The following is a 9,649-nucleotide window of genomic DNA, read 5'->3' on the forward strand; positions in this document are numbered from 1 at the left end:
TTTTTTTCCTACCTAAAATGTTAGATGAGTTATGTAAGTGAAAAGTGATTCCTATTATTCCATTTCAGCACTTTCTACAGTTATTCATAGGACTTGAATAGATCTTTGTGAGCTAGCTTAGAAAACCACCTTGGTTTTAATAACACGGTCGCTGTAAGAAAATAAATGTGATTCCCAGTCACCCACCTATCAAGGAATCTTTGGAATAGAACTAGCTCCCATAAAACTTTCTTGGATATTACAATCAAGAGAATTCAGTGTACAGTTGTTACTAGTATCATTGGGTGAATAAGGACAGAATAACTTTTCCTCCCTCAGGTAACCGTTCTGTTAAAGAAGGTCCACATCTGGGAGAGGAGAAATAATTCTCAAGTCAACGCAGAGGCAAAGTCTAATTTAAAACCTTCCAGGGAAGACGCTGTTAGTTTCATAGGAACGTGAGACTATCAAATAATTAAACCGGGGTCCTTCTACAGGGGGTACGGCAATTTTAAAGATTCACAGATGCAAAAAAGAGAGCTTGGATCTGGTTCGCACTGCAGAATGGTAAAAGAGTGTCTGGGATATTCATCCACACAGCCTTCAGGTGGCCAGCAGGTGTACCCAGCTGCTCGCCTCTGCCCAGGAGCAAGCAGCCTTCTCTGTCGACCCCAGGGTGCCAAGGTATGATGGAAAGCAGGGGGCCCTCAAGCCAAAATAAGCATAGGAAATGCCTGGCTGGTTGTTAGACCTGCAGATGCCTAACTCGAGACACACTGAAGTAACCGAGTGGTTCTTAGTCCTGGAGGCTAGGTGCAGGAGAAACACCTGGAGAGGTTTTTATTTTAACCCTAATATTAGGGTCCCAAACTCACAGATTCTCAATTGGTCTGCAGTGGGGCCCATAGTTACTCTTTAAAAGATGATCAAAACATCCAGTCAGAGTTGGACACCACTGATTTTTCAATCCAAACTCCCTCTCAATGTAAGAGTTTCCTAAGACGCCTTCACAGGTATATGTAGCCGAGTTCCCAGACATCCTGCCTCTTTCTTGCCACTGAGACCAGATTAAGTACTCTGTAAATGTTGGCTGCTATTGTTATCATCATTGTTTGGTCATAGCTGCAAGTTCAACCCACCTGGCCCCATATCCCAGGTGCCATGATCCTCTGGTTTGGATGGAACATGGGAGCTAGGCTAAGCCAATCAGAGTATTGTTCCATTCTCCTACCTGCACTCCCCCCCATCCACTCCCAGTGACTGGTTCAGCAATGAGCATCTGGCCCAATCAGAGCGAAAAAGATTTATATTGACACTGTTGGCCAAGAGAATCTCTCTTTCTCCCCCTTGTACCTGGGAAGATGTCAGCCCTAGAGCAACCAGGGACACCATGATGAAAGAGAGATAAAGGCAACACAGAAAGCAGGAGAGCTAAGAGACGGAGACCTTATCTAGATGCTGTCATTTATGCCCTGGATCCAGCCATACCGGAAGCAGGTTATAGTCACAGACTTCACATTTCATTTTCTGTTTAAGTCAATTTGTGATTGGTTTTCTAAGACTTGAAATGACATATCCTATTGCATTACCTAACATCCCAGCTCACTCACTGGACCATTCCCAGACTAGTATCAGCCTGGAAGGGAGCTTCTGCCCCTGAGCCTCCTACTGGTGAACAAAGCATTTCTACATGATTACAAGCACCTCAGATGCTAACTACCTGCCAAGCTATACTTTTTCTCCATTGCTGTGCTCAGCTCACATGTCAGGACACCTCTGGGTCATCTTGAATTATGATGATCAATTGTTCCAATCTGCCCAGCACTAAGGGAGGGTCCCAGGATACAGGACTTGAAGTGCTAAAACTGGGGAAGTCCCAGACAAATCAAGGAGGGTTGGCCACCTAATTTGTATTGGACAGAAACTGCTGGGGCCACTGGATGTTGAGCTCTAACAGCTGCCAACACAGCTGGGGCTGCCCCCACAGGGGGAAGAGAAATTCTACCAGACCTTTCATCCTGCCAGCCTGCACCCCCAACACCCACCAAACCCTGACACAGCCACCTCTAAGACAGCAAGCCCGATACAAATAGAACACAAATGCATCCTTCCCACTGAGGGGAAACTCACTTCCTCACAAGGCAATCTATTTTTGGTTGGGAAATGTAAGGTGTTAAAAATAACAAGATCATGTATATAGATATTTTAGCACATCTGTAACTCTACTTCTGTTTTGTAGATAAGTTCATTTGTATCCTTTTAAGATATCTCACATATAAGAGATATCACATAGAGTTAAAGATATAGAAAGCAACTTGTTACTGAGGAGTAAGCGGGGGAGAGATAAATTGGAAGACTGGGTTTGACAAACACACAATACTATATCTCAAGTAGATAACTAATAAGGACCTACTATACAGCACAGGGAACTCTATTCAATAATCCGTAATGGCCTGTATGGGACAAAAATCTAAAAATGAGTGGATATGTGTATATGTACAATGGTTCACTTTGCTGTATACTAACAGAAAAGTGTTTGAAAATTGTTTGAAACTAACAAACACAGCATTGTAAATCAACTATACTCCAATAATAAAAAATTTTTTGAAGGTTTTAGTACAGTATCTGGTATGCTGTGAACCTTAAATAATGACAGTAGCTGATACTCCTGCTCAAAACAAAAATTGATTATCTGTTTCCCCAGTTAGCAATAATTTTACGGTGCTTCCTATATGCCAGGTCTTATGCTAAATACTTGCATGATATTGACTTATTTAATCCTCACAGTAACTTCAGGAGGTAGGTATTGTTATTGTCCTAATTTTACAGGAGAGGAAACCCCGAGACTTACCTCGTGAAGATTGAATCTGTCAGCCATTATCCTGGAGTCAGCCTCCCCTTCAGGCCTGACTATTGTATACTCATTCAGCAAACATTTAATTGAGCTCTTGCTCCATGCTAGGCACTGTGTTAGACACTGGGGATATTTCACTGAATCTAAAAGTCCCTGGAGCTTACATTCTAATGGAAAAGACAACAATAAAGTAGGAAATCAATTGCAGAAGCTGCTGCCCGCAGGTTCCATGGATAGAATTTTGCTTCATCAGAGAAGCCTCAGCTCTGCTTATATTCTCTTCAACTGATTGAATCAGACCCAACCAAACTATTTAGGATAATCTCTTTTACTTCAGGGGCCTTGCTGGTGGCTCATACAGTAAAGAATCTGCCTGTAATGCAGGAGACATAGGTTCAATCCCTGGGTCAGGAAGATCCCCTGGAGAAGGAAATGGCAACCCACTCCAGTATTCTTGCCTGGGAAATCCCATGGACAGAGGAGCCTGAGGTCACAAGCGGTTAGACATGACTGAGCGACTAACACACTTTTATTTAAAGTCAATCATTGTGAACTTTGATAACATCTATAAACATGCCTGCAGCAGCACCTATATTAGCATTTGATTGAATAACTGGGGGTAGAACCTGGCCAGGTTGACACACAGAAGTGACTTCACTAAGCCTCTGAGAAGGTGTGGCATGTTTAGGGTTGCCAGATAAAACAGAGGAAAACTTAGGACCCAGTTAAATTTTAATTTCAGATAAACAATGAATAATTTTTTTTAGTGTATGTATGAAAGAGACAGAGAGGAAGGAAGGAGAGGAGGGAGGGAGGAAGGAAAGAAGGGGGAAGAAATAGCCTTTAAGCCTACCTACACATAAAGGCTTGGAACTCTGAAGCAACCCTGGGAAGGAGCGTGGCATATAAGGACTGGTGCGTGCATGCTAAGTCACTTCAGTCATGTTCAATTCTTTGTGGCCCTATGAACTGTAACCCTCCAGGCTCTTCTGTCCATGGGATTCTCCAGGCAAGAATACTGGAGTGGGTTGCCATTTCCTCCTCCAGGGGATCTTCCCAATCCAGGGATCGATCCCAGGTCTCTTATTCTCCTGCATTGGCAGGTGGGTTCTTTAACCACTAGCTCCACCTCAGAAGCTCCAAGGACTGGTGGCCCCTCTCATTCATCAGATAGCCATGAGTTTGAAGAATGTTTATTGAGCACCTATTATATGCTAAGTTCCAAAAGCTGCAGCTAACACTCACAAAGTGTTTCCATGTGCCAGGCACTCTTCTAGCTGCCTTTTAAATTAATTCATTTAATACACACAACAAAACGGGAGTAGGTGTAATTCCCATTTTATAATGAGGCAACCAAGGCAAAAAAATCTAAAAAAGTATCCACAGTCCCAGAGTAGGTAACTGGTAACTGGTAGACCTGGGCTTTGAACCCAGATAGTTTGGCATTAAGACCCATATCCTTGATGGCCTATGTACCAGTCAGGATTCAGAGAAGCTGAACCAGTAAGAGATTATATATACAATATGTAACATATATGTTACATAATGTGTGTATGCATGTATGTACATACACACAGACCAGGGTGGAAGGAGGGGATGGTTTCAGTTTTGCCAGCCGCTCATCTCCTGCCATGCCCAGTTCATTACAGGCCGTGGACTGGGAACATAGTCCAGGGGTTGGGGACCCCTGCTTTAAATATACATATACATGTATTCGGCAGGGAAGGCACATGCTGTTACCTCCACCATGCCCCCACTGTCGGTCACACAGGGTCAGCCCTCTCTTGTGTCCAGGAAATGGCCCAAGGGCGGTGGATACCAGGAAGAGGGGTCACTCAGGCTGTCCCAGAGGCTCTGCTACATTTTCCTGCTAATCTGCCCTCTAGATCCTGAGCTTGGTACTTGAGGAATTGATAGTCAACAAGTCACTTGACTTGTTGTTCAAGTGAGTTCTCCACCCCAAACACACACACACACACACACACACTGACATTTACTTGGCTGAAAGGCTCCATCCCATGTTGGAAGGAGACACAGTAAGACTTTCCTTGCTGACTAGGAAAGGGAAACTGAAAAAAGGATCTAGAAGAATGAGAAAGACCTTGTACCTGAAACTCAGTAGTAGCCTTCTGCGCAAAGTGCATATGCTTTGCATTTAAGGTGCAAAGGTCTCTTGCGAGGACCAACGCTCACCTGCTGGAAGTCCTGTTGGTGTGACATCAAAACATTACCAGGACCCGTCTCCCTCCACTGTCCCTGCCTGGCCAAGCCCCATCATCTGTCACTGAACTATCATCATAGCCTCCTAAATGGTGTCTCCCTGCTTCTGTCCTTGTTTTCATCCATATTCTCCACGCAGAAGAATATAGATGTTTGCAACCTCATGGACTGCAGCACACCAGGCTCCTCTGTCCTTCACTGTCTCCTGGAGTTTGCTCAAACTCATGTTCATTGAGTCGGTGACCATCTTATCCTCTGTCATCCCCTTCTTCTCCTGCCCTCAATCTTTCCCAGCATCAGAGTCTTTTCCAATGAGTCAGCTCTTTGCATCTGGTGGCCAAAGTATTGTAGCTTCAGCATCAGTCTTTCCAATGAATATTCAGGGTTGATTTCCTTTAGAATTGACTGGTTTGATCTCCTTGCAGTCCTGAATATAATCCCTTTCTCTCAATTTATAGATGAGGCCCCTAGAGGCCAGAAGTCATGTTCTGGGCCTTTAATTTACCAGTTATGAGGTTTTCATCAGGTCACTGCCCTGGGCATCAGTTTCCCTACCTATAAAATAGGAAGGAGGGATTTGATCATCTCTGAAGACTACTGGACAGTCAACACTTCAACAGGCACCATCAGGAGGGGAAGGGGGATACTTTCTTCCAAGATTCAGAGAATCTCTCATGCACATTGCCAGGAAAGACCAGATGAGATTTTGAAAGGGGAAATGCTGTTGGCAAGTAACCAACATCTTTTCAAATCTTCTTAATGGGATTGCTGTGGTGGGGTGCCCTCTCTCTCTCCTTTCTGCTTCTCAGACCCTCACACCTGCAACCCCAGAGTACCTATGTCAGGGCAGGGAGTGGGAGGGAAGCACAGTAGTGCCCTTTCCCTTATTTTGAAGCATTTTCAAACAGAATGTCTATAAGGCCTGGAATCACTCCAGAGTATATGCCTGACAGAAATGAGAGCTTCTATGCACCAAAAAATAGGTACAAAATGGATCATAGCTGTTTTATTCTTAATTGCCCCAAGTTAGAAAAAACCTAAAGTCTATCAACAGAAGAATGAAATATCAATTATAGTATAATCAGACCATGGAACACTATATAGCAATGAAAAAGAAATAAAGTACACCCCTACAAAAACCTTACCTGGATCTCCCAGACACAATATTGAATAAAAGAAGTCAGGCAACAAAGAGGACATACTGTGTAATTCTGTTTATTTGAAGTTCAAAAACAGGCAAAATTTATTTACAGTGATGAAGGTTAGAATTAAAGTTGTTTGGGGCTGTTTGGACTGGGACAGGGTAAAAAGGTAGCCTTCTTGGGTTCTGGAACTGCTCTCGATTTTGATCTGGGTTGTTGGTCAATGGACATGAACTTAAGTAAAATCTCTGAGTTTTACTTAAAAATTTAAGAGTTTTACACCCCCACTTAATATAAATTATGCTTCAGTAAAAAAAGAAGAAATAAATATAAGCAACCCATATCAGGGATCAAACCCAGGTCTCTTGCATTGCAGGTGGATTCTTTACCAGCTGAGCCACAAGCAAAGCCCAAGAACACTGGAGTGGGTAGCCTACCCCTTCTCCAGCAGATCTTCCCAACCCAGGAATTGAACTGGAGTCTCCTGCATTGCAGGCAGATTCTTTACCAACTGAGCTATCAGGGAAGCCCAAGAAGAAATAAATATAAGTAAAAAGCCTGGAACAAAGGAGGGTTCCAGAACAAAGAGATTCTTGGCCACCCATCTGTAGGGGATTTCCGCAGATTGGGTGGCAATTTCCACCACCATTGTCAGTTCATAGGGTCACTGACTCAGAACTCAGCATATCTGGTCACTGCTTCCCCCTTCTGAGAAGCCTGGTCCCCAGAAGCCAAGAGGGCATAGGAGACAGCTGCTTCTGGGTCTAGGCTGCGTCACTCACCCACTACACTCCTACTCTTTCCCATCCCCCACCCTCCTTCTTGAGGGCCTAAGCCTTAGAGAGGCCCCTTCTTCCATCTTTTGCTGGTTTCCCTCCTCTCCACCACCCCTCACAGTATTCCATAATCCTGGATGAGATGGAGAGAGAAACCCAGCCTGGCACTCTCCTCCCGGACTTTGTGGGTCTCTGGGTGAATTCTCCAGAGCATCTACAGTTGGTTCTCCAGTACCAACCAAGACACTTGAGAGGGACTTCCCTGCTGGTCCAGTAGTTAAGAATCCCCCTTGCAATGCCAGCGGGCAGCTAAGCCCATGTACCCAAACTACTGAAGCCCACATATTCTGGAGTCCACCACTATAATTAGAGTTTGTGTGCCACAACAAAAGTTCCTGCATAACGTCCCAAAGATCTGGTCTACCACTAAGACCCAACACAGCCAATTAAATGAAAAAATAAGACTGGAGAGTTGAATTCAACTACCAGGACGAGGTCTTTGGTACTCAAATCAGAGGTCTGCTGGGACCAGTGACTCCTGCCTCAGGGCAGAGACCCCATCAACTCACCCCCTTTCTGACCCAGAATGGTTTCATTCACGTTGGGAATTTCTCTCCAATAACAATAAGAGCCTCTTTGTACAGAGCAACTTTTCATTGCTTGCTGCTTCATTTCACAGATGTCATCTTGTCAGGATTGTTACTGACCCCATTTTACAGATGAGGAAGTTGAGACTCCGAAAGGATAGATGACTCACCCAAGGAACTGCAGTCAGTAACTGTAGAGCCAGGACTTGAACTCAGGCAGCTCAACTACAGGGCCATGTGCCCAGCACCAAGCTAGACTACCTCACACAGGCATGAGTCTAAATATAAGTGCTGGGAAATTCATGGACAGAGGAGTCTGGCGGGCTATAGTCCATAGCGTCTCAAAAGAGTCAGACATGATTTAGTGACTAAACAACAATATAAGGTGAAAGAAATGGGTACATTTCTAACAGGAAAAGATCATGATCCCAATTAAAAGAAAATTTGAAACTCTGAATTACATTGAATTGTGTAGAGAAAACCACTCTCTCCCTTTCTGGCCAGAGGACCAGTTAGCCTGATGGTGCTGTCCAAACCAGCACATGCCACATGCCAATTGGCATCCACATGCCAATCTAGCAGAATGCAACCTCTGGGAAAATCCAAAGCTATGGGGTAGGTCTGTCTTTTCCCAGGGTTGCATGGACTCATTGTCCCCAGCCCACTGGCTGCAGAAAACCTCAGAGCAGAGCCCCTGGCTGAGTGGAGGGCTGGAGGTACAGATGGTTTATCAGGTGCTCCTGTGCATCAGAGATGAGGAAGGAATGAAAGCCTTCCTGCCCAAGCGCTTAGAGAAAACAGCTGCCCTCTGAGCCCCAGTAACTAGCAAGCTCTTGGATTGCTCAGGGCCCTTTGACAGGTGACAGCCAAGGGACATGGGGTGAAGCTCTGCAGAGAGCTGAGCAGAAACCCAGGGCACCTTCTAGGCTCTGCATTATAATTGGATTTTCCAAGAAATGGCTTTGTCCAACTTTTCAAGCTGCTGATTTACAAACTGACCTCAGCCACCATTTACTCTTCCCTGTAACTGGATCTGCCAACTCTCAGACTCGGTCTCTTGTTTCAGCCTTCCATTTTTATCCCTGCTCTTCTCCTGGGAGTTGAGCTGCCTCTGTTGTCTGGACTCTCACTGCAGTTAAAGCGGCGCGAGGAGGGTCAATATACTTCTCTATGTCAATAACGGCCTCCTGTCAGTCACAGACATTCTGCCAATTGTCTAGGGGATAGGCGGGCCTTGGAAAAGTTCGACCAATGGCCTTTCACTTTGGCCCAGGTGAGCTTGTGACTGGCCGTGACCCTGTGCAGAAGGGCAGGGACACGGGGTGCAGTAAGCAGGAAAGGTGTTGGTGAAATAAAGGCATACCTTTGTGATAACTGAGTGGCTAAGAGGATAGGCTCTGGGTTTAAGTTCCAGCTCTGCCCCCTACTAGCTGTTGACTTTGGACAAACGCTCCATTTCCAATTTGAGGTTGAAATGAGATAATGCATGTAAAGTGTTTAGCACAGCACCTGGCCTATACAAAGATGATGAAGGGTTACGTTTTAACGGATGGTATTCTTCAGTCCCAGTTTTTCTTATTGTTTCAAGATCCTCTCCACCCATAATATTCAGGCATCTGTTATCATAGGTCTGCAGGAAGCGATGACACAGTGAAAAAAGAGAGCTAAAACAGTCCTTGCTTTTGAATTTTGAAAGCCTAGGAAGTCAGGGAAACAGAATGGACAAGCGTGTGCAGACAGCAGAATAGCTTGAGGGGAGGGGCAGGGGGGACAACCCAAAGGCTGGACTAGGAAGGCTTCCTGCCTCTTAAGACAAAAATAAAGCTTCCCAGAGCAGGAGGAAGGCGAGTCTGAAAGCAAGCAAGACAAACCGAGAATAAGGGCCCTGGGGCTGTGTCCCATGGTGTCCCACAGGGAAAGACCCTGTGGAGCCAGGGAGGGCAGTAGAACCTTAGAATAGTAGGTTTTATCTGGCAGGTATATCTGAGTTCCATAATGTTTCTCTGCAGCAGAAAGGGCAGGAGAAAAGTCGTCCTGGGGGACCCAAAATTGGCAGAAGTATGGAAGAGTGCGGGTTGCCATCTCAAGTGT

At 45.0% G+C, this 9,649-nt stretch overlaps 1 long non-coding RNA gene across 4 annotated transcripts in view; it reads right to left on the minus strand.

Annotated features, from left to right (window-relative positions):
• LOC147356419 (uncharacterized) overlaps positions 1–3,075 on the minus strand; it is a 33,797-nt gene extending 30,722 nt beyond the window's left edge. For all 4 annotated transcript variants that reach the window (XR_015143242.1, XR_015143241.1, XR_015143243.1 and 1 more), the window contains exon 1: positions 2,831–3,075. This is a non-coding gene — a long non-coding RNA (uncharacterized LOC147356419). The remainder of the gene's footprint in view (positions 1–2,830) is intronic.
• Positions 3,076–9,649: the final 6,574 nt, after the last annotated feature.

This window comes from Bos grunniens, chromosome 16 (assembly GCF_055505025.1).
Source record: "Bos grunniens cultivar Pamir isolate PY7600 chromosome 16, Bosgru_T2T1.0, whole genome shotgun sequence".
Taxonomy (NCBI): Eukaryota; Metazoa; Chordata; class Mammalia; order Artiodactyla; family Bovidae; genus Bos; species Bos grunniens.